Source organism: Pleurodeles waltl, unplaced genomic scaffold (assembly GCF_031143425.1).
Source record: "Pleurodeles waltl isolate 20211129_DDA unplaced genomic scaffold, aPleWal1.hap1.20221129 scaffold_72, whole genome shotgun sequence".
NCBI lineage: Eukaryota > Metazoa > Chordata > Amphibia > Caudata > Salamandridae > Pleurodeles > Pleurodeles waltl.
The window spans coordinates 915,384-935,709 of record NW_027150393.1 but is presented as its reverse complement, the minus strand read 5'-3'; the positions used below and the strand labels follow the sequence as shown (position 1 = coordinate 935,709).

At 48.4% G+C, this 20,326-nt stretch overlaps 5 non-coding genes across 5 annotated transcripts; all 5 read left to right on the top strand.

The window, feature by feature from the left end:
• The first annotated feature begins 1,446 nt into the window (after positions 1–1,446).
• TRNAP-CGG (transfer RNA proline (anticodon CGG)) lies at positions 1,447–1,518 on the top strand. The gene has a single exon. It is a non-coding gene; the product is annotated as a tRNA-Pro (tRNA).
• Positions 1,519–5,020: 3,502 nt separating this feature from the next.
• TRNAQ-CUG (transfer RNA glutamine (anticodon CUG)) lies at positions 5,021–5,092 on the top strand. The gene has a single exon. It is a non-coding gene; the product is annotated as a tRNA-Gln (tRNA).
• Positions 5,093–8,595: 3,503 nt separating this feature from the next.
• Positions 8,596–8,667, top strand: TRNAQ-CUG (transfer RNA glutamine (anticodon CUG)). The gene has a single exon. It is a non-coding gene; the product is annotated as a tRNA-Gln (tRNA).
• Positions 8,668–16,681: 8,014 nt separating this feature from the next.
• On the top strand, positions 16,682–16,753 carry TRNAP-CGG (transfer RNA proline (anticodon CGG)). The gene has a single exon. It is a non-coding gene; the product is annotated as a tRNA-Pro (tRNA).
• A 3,501-nt stretch (positions 16,754–20,254) lies between these two features.
• TRNAS-CGA (transfer RNA serine (anticodon CGA)) lies at positions 20,255–20,326 on the top strand. Its single transcript has one exon. It is a non-coding gene; the product is annotated as a tRNA-Ser (tRNA).

Sequence of the window (20,326 nt, the reverse complement as noted above, 5' to 3'; positions counted from 1 at the left end):
TCTCCATGGTAATTTCGGGTCCAGTTCTGAAATCACCTCTTGGAATGAAAGTGATGCCAGTTCCTTTCTTCCAAGGCAAGAGATCGTGTTCCGGAAGGCTCAGCTTTGAGCGTCATGAACATTGGCCCTCAGTCCTTGCATCCCAGTCCAATGCAGAGCCACATAAAGCAAGCAGGAGTGTCTGTTTCCATATTGTGGTAGTTCCAGTACAATGCATAGCCACATGAAGCAAGCCGGCAAGTGTGTCTGTTTGTGTAGTGTAGTGGTTATCATGCGCACCTCACATGCGAAAGGTCCCTGGTTCGAAGCCAAGCAAAAACAGCAAGTCGCTGGGCTTTTTCCCAGTATTTGCATTTCCTGACTCAGCTGACAGGCAAGCTGAGATAAAAGAGACTGTGTCTATCCCTCACCATCGTGAGGTACTACGCTCCTGGGGCATCTGTCACAGCTCACCAAGAGGAGTTGCGCCAGCTTACGTCAGTCAGTTGCTCACTGTTTGACCTTTGCATTGAAGCCTGAGCCTACCGCATTCAAGCCAGCCAAGGAAGGAAGGTATGAGAGCGAAAAAAGCTTTCCTGCCCTCACCAAGAACACACACCTTGAGCAAATAAGGTGCCAGACTTACAAGGCCCAATTGCCAACGGAGCATCACTTTTAGTGACGCCCCGGTGGCACTATGCACTGCGCGGTATTTACAAGATGGCGTTCAGCCACTTTTTGTGGCTTAACACCTCCTTGTAAATACGGCACCTTAGCACGCAGCGCTTTCCCTGGAAGGGGCGAACAATGGGTGTTGCTGTGAGTGTGCCACAGCAACACAATAGCATTTTGATGCTGCTACAGATTTAGGAGTTGTCGTAAATCTGCGTCAGCGCCAAAATCCAACGCCATCCCAGGGGTATCGTTAGAGTGGCGCACTGAGGAGAAATGTTTTCATTTCTCCTCGTTTTTTCTCTTTCTATGTGTGCTGCATTCTGCAGCACACATAGAAGTAAGAGCAAATCACCATTGAAGATTTTTCTTTTGGCCAGGAAGGTGTCCCTTCCTGCACAAAAACAATTTCCCCCTCAACGCAGTCATCCTTGTACCATGGTGCAAGAACGGCTGCGTTGGCGCTCAGCAGCTAATTTAGAGCTGGCGCAGGGGGAAGCACAGGGGTGCGCTGTATTCTACTAAATACGGCGCTTCCCTGCATTTTGAAAATGACGGAGCGTGGGGCTTGCAAATTTGGCACAGCATCGCGCTTAGTCATTTTCTTGTAAATCTGGGACAAAATGTCTAAAGGATAGAGGCTTTTTATGTCATGTTCGATGACGACCATGCAAATGACTCTAGTCATACTGCAGAAGAGAGCACCATGTGGCGTTTCTTGCTTTGGGATGTAGTCTCCCACTCTCTGCCACCAACCCTCGGAGCAGGGTGGGAGCCGTAGCACTTCTGTGCCCAGGCTCGTTGGGCTAGGGGTATGATTCTTGCTTCGGGTGCGAGAGGACCCGGGTTCAAATCCCGGACGAGCCCATTTTAGCGGAAAACAATCAAATCCTGCTCAAAATACACAACCCCTCAACATTTCTCATTCCACTCGAAGCATTGTTGCGCAAAACATATTTTTTGCCTCAGGCGAAAAATGGATTACAATGCCTTGGCTTCCTTCCTGCTTGCTCTCAGTGCGCCCTGTGTGATGATTTCAAAGGCTTGCGTTCCCGGCATTAGGCCATCAGATATTTGTCTGTCTCTGCCCGCAGCTGTGACTTTTCAAGACGTCTGAGTGTATGCATGCTGGCTGACACCGCTGCAATTTTCACACTTACCCCTCGCATTCTGAGCAACTGCTGATCAAGTATAGAGGAAATCGGGCAAACATATGAGGGGAACTGTGCTCCTTCAGTCAAGCCAGCAAGCTTGTTTCTGTAGTGTAGTGGTTATCACATTTGCCTCACATGCAAAAGGTCCCCGATTCGACACTGGGCAGCAGTAGCTTTTGTGTTTGCTCACTAAAACCTCAGTCTCTCTCAATGCACACTTAGACAGAAATGACCTTTAAAAACTTGTGACCTGTGTAAAATGTGCTTTACTATTGCAGGACGATAAAAAGTTATCTGCATCCCTCGGTGGTCGTGCATGTGCCTTGTTTCTTGTTCTTTTTTTTTTTTTTTTCTTGCCCATGTTATATTGTGGGGCCTTTAAAGCTGTGACTTTGATAGGAGCATTGCAAGCGGCAGCATCAACAAGTGCAGACTGAAGAGTCAGACCTGCACAATGTTTTGGCTGTCAGGATGGCCGAGTGGTCTCAGGTGCCAGACTCAAGAGAGCTTGATCTTCAGTGAAGCTGAGCTTCTGGTCTCTTCATGGAGGCGTGGGTTCAAATCCCACTCCTAACAGGTGTGTTTTGTTACCTTAAATCTTGCTCTGCTTGCACAGCCAGCTCCTCACACCACTATCTTTGGAAGGTGCTGTGGCATGTGAGGAGAAATCCACCAACCCATCGGCTGGGCCCTCAATCAAAATTCTGTGTATTACTGGAAGGGGCATCTCAGGCACACCTTCTGTTAGAGCTGCACTTTATGACAGTAACTACCATGCTGGTTTCTACTTAAGCAGTTGATTCTATCGTTTGAAGTGAGTCTCTCCTGCCACCTTTTGGGCAAATAAGACACTGCCCCTGCAACAACACAGGCAGACAAGCTCAAACTGGGTTTCTTGGTTAGGTGGGTGGAGCATATTGGCAATGGTGCCTCCTCGTGACTTGCAATTTACATGAAGAAGACAGAGAGGCAGCTGGGAGTAGGCAGTACCCATGAACCCCTGAACACTGTCTTGCGACTTGCACACAATTCTGAAATGAGGCGGGTGAAAGGAGGTGATTTCCCCATCAAGGGCCATTCCGGGAAATCAGCCACCCTGCGTCTCCCAGGTGAGTGTTTCAGGCCTATGAGCCACTACTATAAATCTCGCCTGATTGAGCGCTGAGCGAGCAAGTGTGCTTGAATCCAAGAGGCATGCTTCTCTGGCTCAAGAGCTAGCAGGCCCTTCAGTGCTTCTGGTCTGAAATTCTAAGTTGCAAGGGTCCAGGACTTGCAGAGGGTTACAACTACCAGAAAGGGTCTGCTTTTCACATCAGTGCCCTAGTTCAGCTCACTGGCACAGGGCATCTTGACTACCTCTTTCCTTGCTAGAGACAAACAAAAAATCCTTGACAGAAAACATCAATTGCTATGGCACGCTTAGAGAGAGAGCCTCCGAATGGCCCTGCTTTTCTGAAAGACGCTTCAGAAGATGTTTCAAATGCCTCTGCAGCAGCAGTCTAGTTGGTATAGGGGTATGATTCTCGCTTCGGGTGTGAGAGGACCTTGGTTCAAATCCCAGACAAACCCTTACCTTTATACGTTCAGTCTGTGTTTTAAACAGGAGTATTTCTGCTTTTCACTCTTGTAAGATGTCATGTTGCAATGCAATACATGCTTTATACCTGCGTTGAGACGGTTCAGCATCATGAAGGTATGCGAGATTTCTTTGCAACTGCTTTTCTGTGCTGGAGCAGCAGTGCTCATAGCAACATTAAATGCACAGTGCTTCTCCATGGTAATTTCGGGTCCAGTTCTGAAATCACCTCTTGGAATGAAAGTGATGCCAGTTCCTTTCTTCAAAGGCTAGAGATCGTGTTCCGGAAGGCTCAGCTTTGAGCGTCATGAACATTGGCCCTCAGTCCTTGCATCCCAGTCCAATGCAGAGCCACATAAAGCAAGCAGGTGTGTCTGTTTCCATAGTGTGGTGGTTCCAGTACAATGCATAGCCACATGAAGCAAGCCGGCAAGTGTGTCTGTTTGTGTAGTGTAGTGGTTATCATGCGCACCTCACATGCAAAAGGTCCCTGGTTCGAAGCCAAGCAAATACAGCAAGTTGCTGGGCTTTTTCCCAGTATTTGCATTTCCTGACTCAGCTGACAGGCAAGCTGAGATAAAAGAGACTGTGTCTATCCCTCACCATCGTGAGGTACTACGCTCCTGGGGCATCTGTCACAGCTCACCAAGAGGAGTTGTGCCAGCTTACGTCAGTCAGTTGCTCACTGTTTGACCTTTGCATTGAAGCCTGAGCCTACCGCATTCAAGCCAGCCAAGGAAGGAAGGTATGAGAGTGAAAATAGCTTTCCTGCCCTCACCAAGAACACACACCTTGAGCAAATAAGGTGCCAGACTTACAAGGCCCAATTGCCAACGGAGCATCACTTTCAGTGACGCCCCGGTGGCACTATGCACTGCGCGGTATTTACAAGATGGCGTTCAGCCACTTTTTGTGGCTTAACACCACCTTGTAAATACGGCACCTTAGCATTCAGCGCTTTCCCTGGAAGGGGCGTGCAATGGGTGTTGCTGTGAGTGTGCCACAGCAACACCATAGCATTTTGATGCTGCTCCAGATTTAGGAGTTGTCGTAAATCTGCGTCAGCGCCAAAATCCAACGCCATCCCAGGGGTATTGTTAGAGTGGCGCACTGAGGAGAAATGTTTTCATTTCTCCTCGTTTTTTCTCTTTCTATGTGTGCTGCATTCTGCAGCACACATAGAAGTAAGAGCAAATCACCATTGAAGATTTTTCTTTTGGCCAGGAAGGTGTCCCTTCCTGCACAAAAACAATTTCCCCCTCAACGCAGTCATCCTTGTACCATGGTGCAAGAACGGCTGCGTTGGCGCTCAGCAGCTAATTTAGAGCTGGCGCAGGGGGAAGCACAGGGGTGCGCTGTATTCTACTAAATACGGCGCTTCCCTGCATTTTGAAAATGACGGAGCGTGGGGCTTGCAAATTTGGCACAGCGTCGCGCTCAGTCATTTTCTTGTAAATCTGGGACAAAATGTCTAAAGGATAGAGGCTTTTTATGTCATGTTCGATGACGACCATGCAAATGACTCTAGTCATACTGCAGAAGAGAGCACCATGTGGCGTTTCTTGCTTTGGAATGTAGTCTCCCACTCTCTGCCACCAACACTCGGAGCAGGGTGGGAGCCGTAGCGCTTCTGTGCCCAGGCTTGTTGGTCTAGGGGTATGATTTTCGCTTCTGGTGCGAGAAGTCCTGGGTTCAAATCCCGGACGAGCCCATTTTAGCGGAAAATAATCAAATCCTGCTCAAAATACACAGCCCCTCAACATTTCTCATTCCACTCGAAGCATTGTTGCGCAAAACATATTTTTTGCCTCAGGCGAAAAATGGATTACAATGCCTTGGCTTCCTTCCTGCTTGCTCTCAGTGCGCCCTGTGTGATGAATTCACAGGCTTGCGTTCCTGGCATTTAGGCATCAGATATTTGTCTGTCTCTGCCCGCAGCTGTGACTTTTCAGGACGTCTGAGTGTATGCATGCTGGCTGACACCGCTGCAATTTTCACACTTACCCCTCGCATTCTGAGCAACTGCTGATCAAGTATAGAGGAAATCGGGCAAACATATGAGGGGAACTGTGCTCCTTCAGTCAAGCTAGCAAGCTTGTTTCTGTAGTGTAGTGGTTATCACATTTGCCTCCCGCGCAAAAGGTCCCCGGTTCGACACTGGGCAGCAGTAGCTTTTGTGTTTGCTCACTAAAACCTCAGTCTCTCTCAATGCACACTTAGACAGAAATGACCTTTAAAAACTTGTGACCTGTGTAAAATGTGCTTTACTATTGCAGGACGATAAAAAGTTATCTGCATCCCTCGGTGGTCGTGCATGTGCCTTGTTTCTTGTTCTGTATTTTTTTTTTTTTCTTGGCCATGTTATATTGTGGGGCCTTTAAAGCTGTGACTTTGATAGGAACATTGCAAGCGGCAGCATCAACAAGTGCAGACTGAAGAGTCAGACCTGCACAATGTTTTGGCTGTCAGGATGGCCGAGGGGTCTAAGGTGCCAGACTCAAGAGAGCTTGATCTTCAGTGAAGCTGAGCCTTCTGGTCTCTTCATGGATGCGTGGGTTCAAATCCCACTCCTAACAGGTGTGTTTTCTTACCTTAAATCTTGCTCTGCTTGCACAGCCAGCTCCTCACACCACTATCTTTGGAAGCTGCTGTGGCATGTGAGGAGAAATCCACCAACCCATCGGCTGGGCCCTCAATCAAAATTATGTGTATTACTGGAAGGGGCATCTCAGGCACACCTTCTGTTAGAGCTGCACTTTATGACAGTAACTACCATGCTGGTTTCTACTTAAGCAGTTGATTCTATCGTTTGAAGTGAGTCTCTCCTGCCACCTTTTGGGCAAAGAAGACACTGCCCCTGCAACAACACAGGCAGACAAGCTCAAACTGGGTTTCTTGGTTAGGTGGGCGGAGCATATTGGCAATGGTGCCTCCTCGTGACTTGCAATTTACATGAAGAAGACAGAGAGGCAGCTGGGAGTAGGCAGTACCCATGAACCCATGAACACTGTCTTGCGACTTGCACACAATTCTGAAATGAGGCGGGGGAAAGGAGGTGATTTCCCCATCAAGGGCCATTCCGGGAAATCAGCCACCCCGCGTCTCCCAGCTGAGTTTTTCAGGCCTATGAGCCACTACTATAAATCTCGCCTGATCGAGCGCTGAGCGAGCAAGTGTGCTTGAATCCAAGAGGCATGCTTTTCTGGCTCAAGAGCTAGCAGGTCCTTCAGTGCTTCTGGTCTGGAAGTCTAACGTGCAAGGGTCCAGGACTTGCAGAGGGTTACAACTACCAGAAAGGGTCTGCTTTTCACATCAGTGCCCTAGTTCAGCTCACTGACACAGGGCATCTTGACTACCTCTTTCCTTGCTAGCGACAAACAAAAAATCCTTGACAGAAAACATCAATTGCTATGGCACGCTTAGAGAGAGAGCCTCCGAATGGCCCTGCTTTTCTGAAAGACGCTTCAGAAGATGTTTCAAATGCCTCTGAAGCAGCAGTCTAGTTGGTATAGGGGTATGATTCTCGCTTCGGGTGTGAGAGGACCTTGGTTCAAATCCCAGACAAACCCTTACCTTTATAGTTTCAGTCTGTGTTTTAAACAGGAGGATTTCTGCTTTTCACTCTTGTAAGATGTCATGTTGCAATGCAATACATGTTTTATACCTGCGTTGAGACGGTTCAGCATCATGAAGGTATGCGAGATTTCTTTGCAACTGCTTTTCTGTGCTGGAGCAGCAGTGCTCATAGGAACATTAAATACACAGTGCTTCGCCATGGTAATTTCGGGTCCAGTTCTGAAATCACCTCTTGGAATGAAAGTGATGCCAGTTCCTTTCTTCCAAGGCAAGAGATCGTGTTCCGGAAGGCTCAGCTTTGAGCGTCATGAACATTGTCCCTCAGTCCTTGCATCCCAGTCCAATGCAGAGCCACATAAAGCAAGCAGGTGTGTCTGTTTCCATAGTGTGGTGGTTCCAGTACAATGCATAGCCACATGAAGCAAGCCGGCAAGTGTGTCTGTTTGTGTAGTGTAGTGGTTATCATGCGCACCTCACATGCAAAACGTCCCTGGTTCGGAGCCAAGCAAATACAGCAAGTCGCTGGGCTTCTTCCCAGTATTTGCATTTCCTGACTCAGCTGACAGGCAAGCTGAGATAAAAGAGACTGTGTCTATCCCTCACCATCGTGAGGTACTACGCTCCTGGGGCATCTGTCACAACTCACCAAGAGGAGTTGCGCCAGCTTACGTCAGTCAGTTGCTCACTGTTTGACTTTTGCATTGAAGCCAGAGCCTACCGCATTCAAGCCAGCCAAGGAAGGAAGGTATGAGAGCGAAAATAGCTTTCCTGCCCTCACCAAGAACACACACCTTGAGCAAATAAGGTGCCAGACTTACAAGGCCCAATCGCCAACGGAGCATCACTTTTAGTGACGCCCCGGTGGCACTATGCACTGCGCGGTATTTACAAGATGGCGTTCAGCCACTTTTTGTGGCTTAACACCACCTTGTAAATACGGCACCTTAGCATTCAGCGCTTTCCCTGGAAGGGGCGTGCAATGGGTGTTGCTGTGAGTGTTCCACAGCAACACCATAGCATTTTGATGCTGCTCCAGATTTAGGAGTTGTCGTAAATCTGCGTCAGCGCCAAAATCCAACGCCATCCCAGGGGTATCGTTAGAGTGGCGCACTGAGGAGAAATGTTTTCATTTCTCCTCGTTTTACCTCTTTCTATGTGTGCTGCATTCTGCAGCACACATAGAAGTAAGAGCAAATCACCATTGAAGATTTTTCTTTTGGCCAGGAAGGTGTCCCTTCCTGCACAAAAACAATTTCCCCCTCAAAGCAGTCATCCTTGTACCATGGTGCAAGAATGGCTGCGTTGGCGCTCAGCAGCTAATTTAGAGCTGGCCAGGGGGAAGCACAGGGGTGCGCTGTATTCTACTAAATACGGCGCTTCCCTGCATTTTGAAAGTGACGGAGCGTGGGGCTTGCAAATTTGGCACAGCGTCGCGCTCAGTCATTTTCTTGTAAATCTGGGACAAAATGTCTAAAGGATAGAGGCTTTTTATGTCATGTTCGATGACGACCATGCAAATGACTCTAGTCATACTGCAGAAGAGAGCACCATGTGCAGTTTCTTGCTTTGGGATGTAGTCTTCCACTCTCTGCCACCAACCCTCGGAGCAGGGTGGGAGCCGTAGCGCTTCTGTGCCCAGGCTTCTTGGTCTAGGGGTATGATTTTCGCTTCTGGTGCGAGAGGTCCCGGGTTCAAATCCCGGACGAGCCCATTTTAGCGGAAAACAATCAAATCCTGCTCAAAATACACAGCCCCTCAACATTTCTCATTCCACTCGAAGCATTGTTGCGCAAAACATATTTTTTGCCTCAGGCGAAAAATGGATTACAATGCCTTGGCTTCCTTCCTGCTTGCTCTCAGTGCGCCCTGTGTGATGATTTCACAGGCTTGCGTTCCTGGCATTTAGGCATCAGATATTTGTCTGTCTCTGCCCGCAGCTGTGACTTTTCAGGACGTCTGAGTGTATGCATGCTGGCTGACACCGCTGCAATTTTCACACTTACACCTCGCATTCTGAGCAACTGCTGATCAAGTATAGAGGAAATCGAGCAAACATATGAGGGGAACTGTGCTCCTTCAGTCAAGCCAGCAAGCTTGTTTCTGTAGTGTAGTGGTTATCACATTTGCCTCACACGCAAAAGGTCCCCGGTTCGACACTGAGCAGCAGTAGCTTTTGTGTTTGCTCACTAAAACCTCAGTCTCTCTCAATGCACACTTAGACAGAAATGACCTTTAAAAACTTGTGACCTGTGTAAAATGTGCTTTACTATTGCAGGACGATAAAAAGTTATCTGCATCCCTCGGTGGTCGTGCATGTGCCTTGTTTCTTGTTCTGTTTTTTTTTTTTTTCTTGGCCATGTTATATTGTGGGGCCTTTAAAGCTGTGACTTTGATAGGAACATTGCAAGCGGCAGCATCAACAAGTGCAGACTGAAGAGTCAGACCTGCACAATGTTTTGGCTGTCAGGATGGCCGAGTGGTCTAAGTTGCCGGACTCAAGAGAGCTTGATCTTCAGTGAAGCTGAGCCTTCTGGTCTCTTCATGGAGGCGTGGGTTCAAATCCCACTCCTAACATGTGTGTTTTCTTACCTTAAATCTTGCTCTGCTTGCACAGCCAGCTCCTCACACCACTATCTTTGGAAGCTGCTGTGGCATGTGAGGAGAAATCCACCAACCCATCGGCTGGGGACTCAATCAAAATTCTGTGTATTACTGGAAGGGGCATCTCAGGCACACCTTCTGTTAGAGCTGCACTTTATGACAGTAACTACCATGCTGGTTTCTACTTAAGCAGTTGATTCTATCGTTTGAAGTGAGTCTCTCCTGCCACCTTTTGGGCAAAGAAGACACTGCCCCTGCAACAACACAGGCAGACAAGCTCAAACTGGGGGGCATATTTATACTCCGTTTGCGCCGAATAAGCGTTGTTTTTTTCGACGCAAATTCGGCGCAAAACTAACGCCATATTTATACTTTGGCGTTAGACGCGTCTAGCGCCAAAGTAGGAGTAAAGAGCGTCATTTTTTTGCGTGAACGCCTTCCTTGCGTTAATGAGATGCAAGGTAGGCGTTCCCGTCCAAAAAAATGTCTGCGACGCAAATGCGTCGTATTTATACTCCCGGGCAAAAATCACGCCCGGGAGTGGTCGGGTCAAAAAAACCCGCATTTGCGCCTCTTTTTAACGCCTGGGTCAGGGCAGGCGTTAAGGGAACTGTGGGCTCAAAATGAGCCCACAGCTGCCCTCCCATGCCCCCAGGGACCCCCCCTGCCACCCTTGCCCACCCCAGGAGGACACCCAAGGATGGAGGGACCCACCCCAGGGACATTCAGGTAAGTTGAGGTAAGTATTTCATTTTTTTTTTTATATTTTTTTTTTGGCATAGGGGGGCCTGATTTGTGCCCCCCTACATGCCACAATGCCCAATGACCATGCCCAGGGGACATAAGTCCCCTGGGCATGGCCATTGGGCAAGGGGGCATGACTCCTGTCTTTACTAAGACAGGAGTCATTTCAATGGCGTCTGGGCGTCGTTAAAAATGGCGCAAATCGAGTGGAGGCGATTTTTTGCGTCAACCTGACTTGCACCATTTTTAAGACCCCCTAGCGCCATTTTTCCCAACGCTGGCGCTGCCTGGTGTACGTGGTTTTTTTCCACGCACACCAGGCAGCGCCGGTCTGCTTGCGCCGGCTAACGCCATTCAATAAATACGGCGCCCGCATGGCGCTTCAGAATGACGTTAGCCGGCGCAAAATTTTTTGACGCTAAACTGCGTTAGCGCAGTTTAGCGTCAAAAAGTATAAATACGGGCCTGGGTTTCTTGGTTAGGTGGGCGGAGCATATTGGCAATGGTGCCTCCTCGTGACTTGCAATTTACATGAAGAAGACAGAGAGGCAGCTGGGAGTAGGCAGTACCCATGAACCCCTGAACACTGTCTTGCGACTTGCACACAATTCTGAAATGAGGCGGGGGAAAGGAGGTGATTTCCCCATCAAGGGCCATTCCGGGAAATCAGCCACCCCGCGTCTCCCAGGTGAGTGTTTCAGGCCTATGAGCCACTACTATAAATCTCGCCTGATCGAGCCTGATTGAGCGCTGAGCAAGCAAGTGTGCTTGAATCCAAAAGGCATGCTTCTCTGGCTCAAGAGTTAGCAGGCCCTTCAGTGCTTCTGGTCTGGAAGTCTAAGGTGCAAGGGTCCAGGACTTGCAGAGGGTTACAACTACCAGAAAGGGTCTGCTTTTCACATCAGTGCCCTAGTTCAGCTCACTGGCACAGGGCATCTTGACTACCTCTTTCCTTGCTAGAGACAAACAAAAAATCCTTGACAGAAAACATCAATTGCTATGGCACGCTTAGAGAGAGAGCCTCCGAATGGCTCTGCTTTTCTGAAAGACGCTTCTGAAGATGTATCAAATGCCTCTGCAGCAGCAGTCTAGTTGGTATAGGGGTATGATTCTCGCTTCGGGTGTGAGAGGACCTTGGTTCAAATCCCAGACAAACCCTTCCCTTTATAGGTTCAGTCTGTGTTTTAAACAGGAGTATTTCTGCTTTTCACTCTTGTAAGATGTCATGTTGCAATGCAATACATGCTTTATACCTGCGTTGAGACGGTTCAGCATCATGAAGGTATGCGAGATTTCTTTGCAACTGCTTTTCTGTGCTGGAGCAGCAGTGCTCATATGAACATTAAATACACAGTGCTTCTCCATGGTAATTTCGGGTCCAGTTCTGAAATCACCTCTTGGAATGAAAGTGATGCCAGTTCCTTTCTTCCAAGGCAAGAGATCGTGTTCCGGAAGGCTCAGCTTTGAGCGTCATGAACATTGGCCCTCAGTCCTTGCATCCCAGTCCAATGCAGAGCCACATAAAGCAAGCAGGTGTGTCTGTTTCCATAGTGTGGTGGTTCCAGTACAATGCATAGCCACATGAAGCAAGCCAGCAAGTGTGTCTGTTTGTGTAGTGTAGTGGTTATCATGCGCACCTAACATGCAAAAGGTCCTTGGTTCGAAGCCAAGCAAATACAGCAAGTCGCTGGGCTTTTTCCCAGTATTTGCATTTCCTGACTCAGCTGACAGGCAAGCTGAGATAAAAGAGACTGTGTCTATCCCTCACCATCGTGAGGTACTACGCTCCTGGGGCATCTGTCACAGCTCACCAAGAGGAGTTGCGCCAGCTTACGTCAGTCAGTTGCTCACTGTTTGACCTTTGCATTGAAGCCTGAGCCTACCGCATTCAAGCCAGCCAAGGAAGGAAGGTATGAGAGCGAAAATAGCTTTCCTGCCCTCACCAAGAACACACACCTTGAGCAAATAATGTGCCAGACTTACAAGGCCCAATCGCCAACGGAGCATCACTTTTAGTGACGCCCCGGTGGCACTATGCACTGCGCGGTATTTACAAGATGGCGTTCAGCCACTTTTTGTGGCTTAACACCATCTTGTAAATACGGCACCTTAGCATTCAGCGCTTTCCCTGGAAGGGGCGTGCAATGGGTGTTGCTGTGAGTGTGCCACAGCAACACCATAGCATTTTAATGCTGCTCCAGATTTAGGAGTTGTCGTAAATCTGCTTCAGCGCCAAAATCCAACGCCATCCCAGGGGTATCGTTAGAGTGGCGCACTGAGGAGAAATGTTTTCATTTCTCCTCGTTTTTTCTCTTTCTATGTGTGCTGCATTCTGCAGCACACATAGAAGTAAGAGCAAATCACAATTGAAGATTTTTCTTTTGGCCAGGAAGGAGTCCCTTCCTGCACAAAAACAATTTCCCCCTCAACGCAGTCATCCTTGTACCATGGTGCAAGAACGGCTGCGTTGGCGCTCAGCACCTAATTTAGAGCTGGCGCAGAGGGAAGCACAGGGGTGCGCTGTATTCTACTAAATACGGCGCTTCCCTGCATTTTGAAAATGACGGAGCGTGGGGCTTGCAAATTTGGCACAGCGTCGCGCTCAGTCATTTTCCTGTAAATCTGGGACAAAATGTCTAAAGGATAGAGGCTTTTTATGTCATGTTCGATGACGACCATGCAAATGACTCTAGTCATACTGCAGAAGAGAGCACCATGTGGCGTTTCTTGCTTTGGGATGTAGTCTCCCACTCTCTGCCACCAACCCTCGGAGCAGGGTGGGAGCCGTAGCGTTTCTGTCCCCAGGCTGGTTGGTCTAGGGGTATGATTCTCGCTTTGGGTGCGAGAGGTCCTGGTTTCAAATTCCGGAGGAGCCCATTTTAGCGGAAAACAATCAAATCCTGCTCAAAATACACAACCCCTCAACATTTCTCATTCCACTCGAAGCATTGTTGCGCAAAACATATTTTTTGCCTCAGGCGAAAAATGGATTACAATGCCTTGGCTTCCTTCCTGCTTGCTCTCAGTGCGCCCTGTGTGATGATTTCACAGGCTTGCGTTAATGGCATTTAGGCATCAGATATTTGTCTGTCTCTGCCCGCAGCTGTGACTTTTCAGGACGTCTGAGTGTATGCATGCTGGCTGACACCACTGCAATTTTCACACTTACCCCTCGCATTCTGAGCAACTGCTGATCAAGTATAGAGGAAATCGGGCAAACATATGAGAGGAACTGTGCTCCTTCAATCAAACCAGCAAGCTTGTTTCTGTAGTGTAGTGGTTATCACATTTGCCTCACACGCAAAAGGTCTGCGGTTCGACACTGGGCAGCAGTAGCTTTTGTGTTTGCTCACTAAAACCTCAGTCTCTCTCAATGCACACTTAGACAGAAATGACCTTTAAAAACTTGTGACCTGTGTAAAATGTGCTTTACTATTGCAGGACGATAAAAAGTTATCTGCATCCCTCGGTGGTCGTGCATGTGCCTTGTTTCTTGTTCTGTTTTTTTATTTTTTCTTGGCCATGTTATATTGTGGGGCCTTTAAAGCTGTGACTTTGATAGGAACATTGCAAGCGGCAGCATCAACAAGTGCAGACTGAAGAGTCAGACCTGCACAATGTTTTGGCTGTCAGGATGGCCGAGTGGTCTAAGGTGCCAGACTCAAGAGAGCTTGATCTTCAGTGAAGCTGAGCCTTCTGGTCTCTTCATGAAGGCGTGGGTTCAAATCCCACTCCTAACAGGTGTGTTTTCTTCCCTTAAATCTTGCTCTGCTTGCACAGCCAGCTCTTCACACCACTATCTTTGGAAGCTGCTGTGGCATGTGAGGAGAAATCCACCAACCCATCGGCTGGGCCCTCAATCAAAATTCTGTGTATTACTGGAAGGGGCATCTCAGGCACACCTTCTGTTAGAGCTGCACTTTATGACAGTAACTACCATGCTGGTTTCTACTTAAGCAGTTGATTCTATCGTTTGAATTGAGTCTCTCCTGCCACCTTTTGGGCAAAGAAGACACTGCCCCTGCAACAAGACAGGCAGACAAGCTCAAACTGGGTTTCTTGGTTAGGTGGGCGGAGCATATTGGCAATGGTGCCTCCTCGTGACTTGCAATTTACATGAAGAAGACAGAGAGGCAGCTGGGAGTAGGCAGTACCCATGAACCCCTGAACACTGTCTTGCGACTTGCACACAATTCTGAAATGAGGCGGGGGAAAGAAGGTGATTTCCCCATCAAGGGCCATTCCGGGAAATCAGCCACCCCGCGTCTCCCAGGTGAGTGTTTCAGGCCTATGAGCCACTACTATAAATCTCGCCTGATCGAGCGCTGAGCGAGCAAGTGTGCTTGAATCCAAGAGGCATGCTTCTCTGGCTCAAGAGCTAGCAGGCCCTTCAGTGCTTCTGGTCTGAAAGTCTAAATTGCAAGGGTCCAGGACTTGCAGAGAGTTACAACTACCAGAAAGGGTCTGCTTTTCACATCAGTGCCCTAGTTCAGCTCACTGGCACAGGGCATCTTGACTACCTCTTTCCTTGCTAGAGACAAACAAAAAATCCTTGATAGAAAACATCAATTGCTATGGCACGCTTAGAGAGAGAGCCTCCGAATGGCCCTGCTTTTCTGAAAGACGCTTCAGAAGATGTTTCAAATGACTCTGCAGCAGCTGTCTAGTTGGTATAGGGGTATGATTCTTGCTTCGGGTGTGAGAGGACCTTGGTTCAAATCCCAGACAAACCCTTACCTTTATAGGTTCAGTCTGTGTTTTAAACAGATGTATTTCTGCTTTTCACTCTTGTAAGATGTCATGTTGCAATGCAATACATGCTTTATACCTGCGTTGAGACGGTTCAGCATCATGAAGGTATGCGAGATTTCTTTGCAACTGCTTTTCTGTGCTGGAGCAGCAGTGCTCATAGGAACATTAAATGCACAGTGCTTCTCCATGGTAATTTCGGGTCCAGTTCTGAAATCACCTCTTGGAATGAAAGTGATGCCAGTTCCTTTCTTCCAAGGCAAGAGATCGTGTTCCGGAAGGCTCAGCTTTGAGCGTCATGAACATTAGCCCTCAGTACTTGCATCCCAATCCAATGCAGAGCCACATAAAGCAAGCAGGTGTGTCTGTTTCCATAGTGTGGTGGTTCCAGTACAATGCATAGCCACATGAAGCAAGCCGGCAAGTGTGTCTGTTTGTGTAGTGTAGTGGTTATCATGCGCACCTCACATGCAAAAGGTCCCTGGTTCGAAGCCAAGCAAATACAGCAAGTCGCTGGGCTTTTTCCCAGTATTTGCATTTCCTGACTCAGATGACAGGCAAGCTGAGATAAAAGAGACTGTGTCTATCCCTCACCATCGTGAGGTACTACGCTCCTGGGGCATCTGTCACAGCTCACCAAGAGGAGTTGCGCCAGCTTACGTCAGTCAGTTGCTCACTGTTTGACCTTTGCATTGAAGCCTGAGCCTACCGCATTCAAGCCAGCCAAGGAAGGAAGGTATGAGAGCGAAAATCGCTTTCCTGCCCTCACCAAGAACACACACCTTGAGCAAATAAGGTGCCAGACTTACAAGGCCCAATCGCCAACAGAGCATCACTTTTAGTGACGCCCCGGTGGCACTATGCACTGCGCGGTATTTACAAGATGGCGTTCAGCCACTTTTTGTGGCTTAACACCACCTTGTAAATACGGCACCTTAGCATTCAGCGCTTTCCCTGGAAGGGGCGTGCAATGGGTGTTGCTGTGAGTGTGCCACAGCAACACCATAGCATTTTAATGCTTCTCCAGATTTAGGAGTTGTCGTAAATCTGCGTCAATGCCAAAATCCAACGCCATCCCAGGGGTATCGTTAGAGTGGCGCACTGAGGAGAAATGTTTTCATTTCTCCTCGTTTTTTCTCTTTCTATGTGTGCTGCATTCTGCAGCACACATAGAAGTAAGAGCAAATCATCATTGAAGATTTTTCTTTTGGCCAGGAAGGTGTCCCTTCCTGCGCAAAAACAATTTCCCCCTCAACGCAGTCATCCTTGTACCATGGTGCAAGAACGGCTGCATTGGCGCTCAGCAGCTAATTTAGAGCTGGCGCAGGGGGAAGCACAGGGGTGCGTTGTATTCTACTAAATACGGCGCTTCCCTGCATTTTGAAAATGACGGAGCGTGGGGCTTGCAAATTTGGCACAGCGTCGCGCTCAGTCATTTTCTTGTAAATCTGGGACAAAATGTCTAAAGGATAGAGGCTTTTTATGTCATGTTCGATGACGACCATGCAAATGACTCTAGTCATACTGCAGAAGAGAGTACCATGTGGCGTTTCTTGCTTTGGGATGTAGTCTCCCACTCTCTGCCACCAACCCTCGGAGCAGGGTGGGAGCCGTAGCGCTTCTGTCCCCAGGCTCGTTGGTCTAGGGGTATGATTCTCGCTTCGGGTGCGAGAGGTCCCGGGTTCAAATCCCGGACGAGCCCATTTTAGCGGAAAACAATCAAATCCTGCTCAAAATACACAACCCCTCAACATTTCTCATTCCACCCGAAGCATTGTTGCGCAAAACATATTTTTTGCCTCAGGCGAAAAATGGATTACAATGCCTTGGCTTCCTTCCTGCTTGCTCTCAGTGCGCCCTGTGTGATGATTTCACAGGCTTGCGTTCCTGGCATTTAGGCATCAGATATTTGTCTGTCTCTGCCCGCAGCTGTGACTTTTCAGGACGTCTGAGTGTATGCATGCTGGCTGACACCGCTGCAATTTTCACACTTACCCCTCGCATTCTGAGCAACTGCTGATCAAGTATAGAGAAAATCAGGCAAACATATGAGAGGAACTGTGCTCCTTCAGTCAAGCCAGCAAGCTTGTTTCTGTAGTGTAGTGGTTATCACATTTGCCTCACACGCAAAAGGTCCCCGTTCGACACTGGGCAGCAGTAGCTTTTGTGTTTGCTCACTAAAACCTCAGTCTCTCTCAATGCACACTTAGACAGAAATGACCTTTAAAAACTTGTGACCTGTGTAAAATGTGCTTTACTATTGCAGGACGATAAAAAGTTATCTGCATCCCTCGGTGGTCGTGCATGTGCCTTGTTTCTTGTTCTGTTTTTTTTTTTTTCTTGGCCATGTTATATTGTGGGGCCTTTAAAGCTGTGACTTTGATAGGAACATTGCAAGCGGCAGCATCAACAAATGCAGACTGAAGAGTCAGACCTGCACAATGTTTTGGCTGTCAGGATGGCCGAGTGGTCTAAGGTGCCAGACTCAAGAGAGCTTGATCTTCAGTGAAGCTGAGCCTTCTGGTCTCTTCATGGAGGCGTGGTTTCAAATCCCACTCCTAACAGGTGTGTTTTCTTACCTTAAATCTTGCTCTGCTTGCACAGCCAGCTCCTCACACCACTATCTTTGGAAGCTGCTGTGGCATGTGAGGAGAAATCCACCAACCCATCGGCTGGGCCCTCAATCAAAATTCTGTGTATTACTGGAAGGGGCATCTCAGGCACACCTTCTGTTAGAGCTGCACTTTATGACAGTAACTACCATGCTGGTTTCTACTTAAGCAGTTGATTCTATCGTTTGAAGTGAGTCTCTCCTGCCACCTTTTGGGCAAAGAAGACACTGCCCCTGCAACAACACAGGCAGACAAGCTCAAACTGGGTTTCTTGGTTAGGTGGGCGGAGCATATTGGCAATGGTTCCTCCTCGTGACTTGCAATTTACATGAAGAAGACAGAGAGGCAGCTGGGAGTAGGCAGTACGCATGAACCCCTGAACACTGTCTTGCGACTTGCACACAATTCTGAAATGAGGCGGGGGAAAGGAGGTGATTTCCCCATCAAGGGCCATTCCGGGAAATCAGCCACCCGGCGTCTCCCAGGTGAGTGTTTCAGGCCTATGAGCCACTACTATAAATCTCGCCTGATCGAGCGCTGAGCGAGCAAGTGTGCTTGAATCCAAGAGGCATGCTTCTCTGGCTCAAGAGCTAGCAGGCCCTTCAGTGCTTCTGGTCTGAAAGTCTAAGTTGCAAGGGTCCAGGACTTGCAGAGGGTTACAACTACCAGAAAGGGTCTGCTTTTCACATCAGTGCCCTAGTTCAGCTCACTGGCACAGGGCATCTTGACTACCTCTTTCCTTGCTAGAGACAAACAAAAAATCCTTGACAGAAAACATCAATTGCTATGGCACGCTTAGAGAGAGAGCCTCCGAATGGCCCTGCTTTTCTGAAAGACGCTTCAGAAGATGTTTCAAATGCCTCTGCAGCAGCAGTCTAGTTGGTATAGGGGTATGATTCTCGCTTCGGGTGAGAGAGGACCTTGGTTTAAATCCCAGACAAACCCTTACCTTTATAGGTTCAGTCTGTGTTTTAACCAGGAGTATTTCTGCTTTTCACTCTTGTAAGATGTCATGTTGCAATGCAATACATGCTTTATACCTGCGTTGAGACGGTTCAGCATCATGAAGGTATGCAAGATTTCTTTGCAACTGCTTTTCTGTGCTGGAGCAGCAGTGCTCATAGGAACATTAAATGCACAGTGCTTCTCCATGGTAATTTCGGGTCCAGTTCTGAAATCACCTCTTGGAATGAAAGTGATGCCAGTTCCTTTCTTCCAAGGCAAGAGATCGTGTTCCGGAAGGCTCAGCTTTGAGCGTCATGAACATTGGCCCTCAGTCCTTGCATCCCAGTCCAATGCAGAGCCACATAAAGCAAGCAGGTGTGTCTGTTTCCATAGTGTGGTGGTTCCAGTACAATGCATAGCCACATGAAGCAAACCGGCAAGTGTGTCTGTTTGTGTAGTGTAGTGATTATAATGCGCACCTCACCTGCAGAAAGTCCCTGGTTCGAAGCCAAGCAAAAACAGCAAGTCGCTGGGCTTTTTCCCAGTATTTGCATTTCCTGACTCAGCTGACAGGCAAGCTGAGATAAAAGAGACTGTGTCTATCCCTCACCATCGTGAGGTACTACGCTCCTGGGGCATCTGTCACAGCTCACCAAGAGGAGTTGCGCCAGCTTACGTCAGTCAGTTGCTCACTGTTTGACCTTTGCATTGAAGCCTGAGCCTACCGCATTCAAGCCAGCCAAGGAAGGAAGGTATGAGAGCGAAAATAGCTTTCCTGCCCTCACCAAGAACACACACCTTGAACAAATAAGGTGCCAGACTTACAAGGCCCAATCGCCAATGGAGCATCACTTTTAGTGACGCCTCGGTGGCACTATGCACTGCGCGGTATTTACAAGATGGAGTTCAGCCACTTTTTGTGGCTTAACACCACCTTGTAAATACGGCACCTTAGCATTCAGCACTTTCCCTGGAAGGGGCGTGCAATGGGTGTTGCTGTGATTGTGCCACAGCAACACCATAGCATTTTGATGCTGCTCCAGATTTAGGAGTTGTCGTAAATCTGCGTCAGCGCCAAAATCCAACGCCATCCCAGGGGTATCGTTAGAGTGGCGCACTGAGGAGAAATGTTTTCATTTCTCCTCGTTTTTTCTCTTTCTATGTGTGCTGCATTCTGCAGCACACATAGAAGTAAGAGCAAATCACAATTGAAGATTTTTCTTTTGGCCAGGAAGGTGTCCCTTCCTGCACAAAAACAATTTCCCCCTCAACGCAGTCATCCTTGTACCATGGTGCAAGAACGGCTGCGTTGGCGCTCAGCAGCTAATTTAGAGCTGGCGCAGGGGGAAGCACAGGGGTGCGCTGTATTCTACTAAATACGGCGCTTCCCTGCATTTTGAAAATGACGGAGCGTGGGGCTTGCAAATTTGGCACAGCGTCGCGCTCAGTCATTTTCTTGTAAATCTGGGACAAAATGTCTAAAGGATAGAGGCTTTTTATGTCATGTTCGATGACGACCATGCAAATGACTCTAGTCATACTGCAGAAGAGAGCACCATGTGGCGTTTCTTGCTTTGGGATGTAGTCTCCCACTCTCTGCCACCAACCCTCAGAGCAGGGTGGGAGCCGTAGCGTTTCTTTGCCCAGGCTCGTTGGTCTTGGGGTATGATTCTCGCTTCGAGTGTGAGAGGTCCCGGGTTCAAATCCCGGACGAGCCC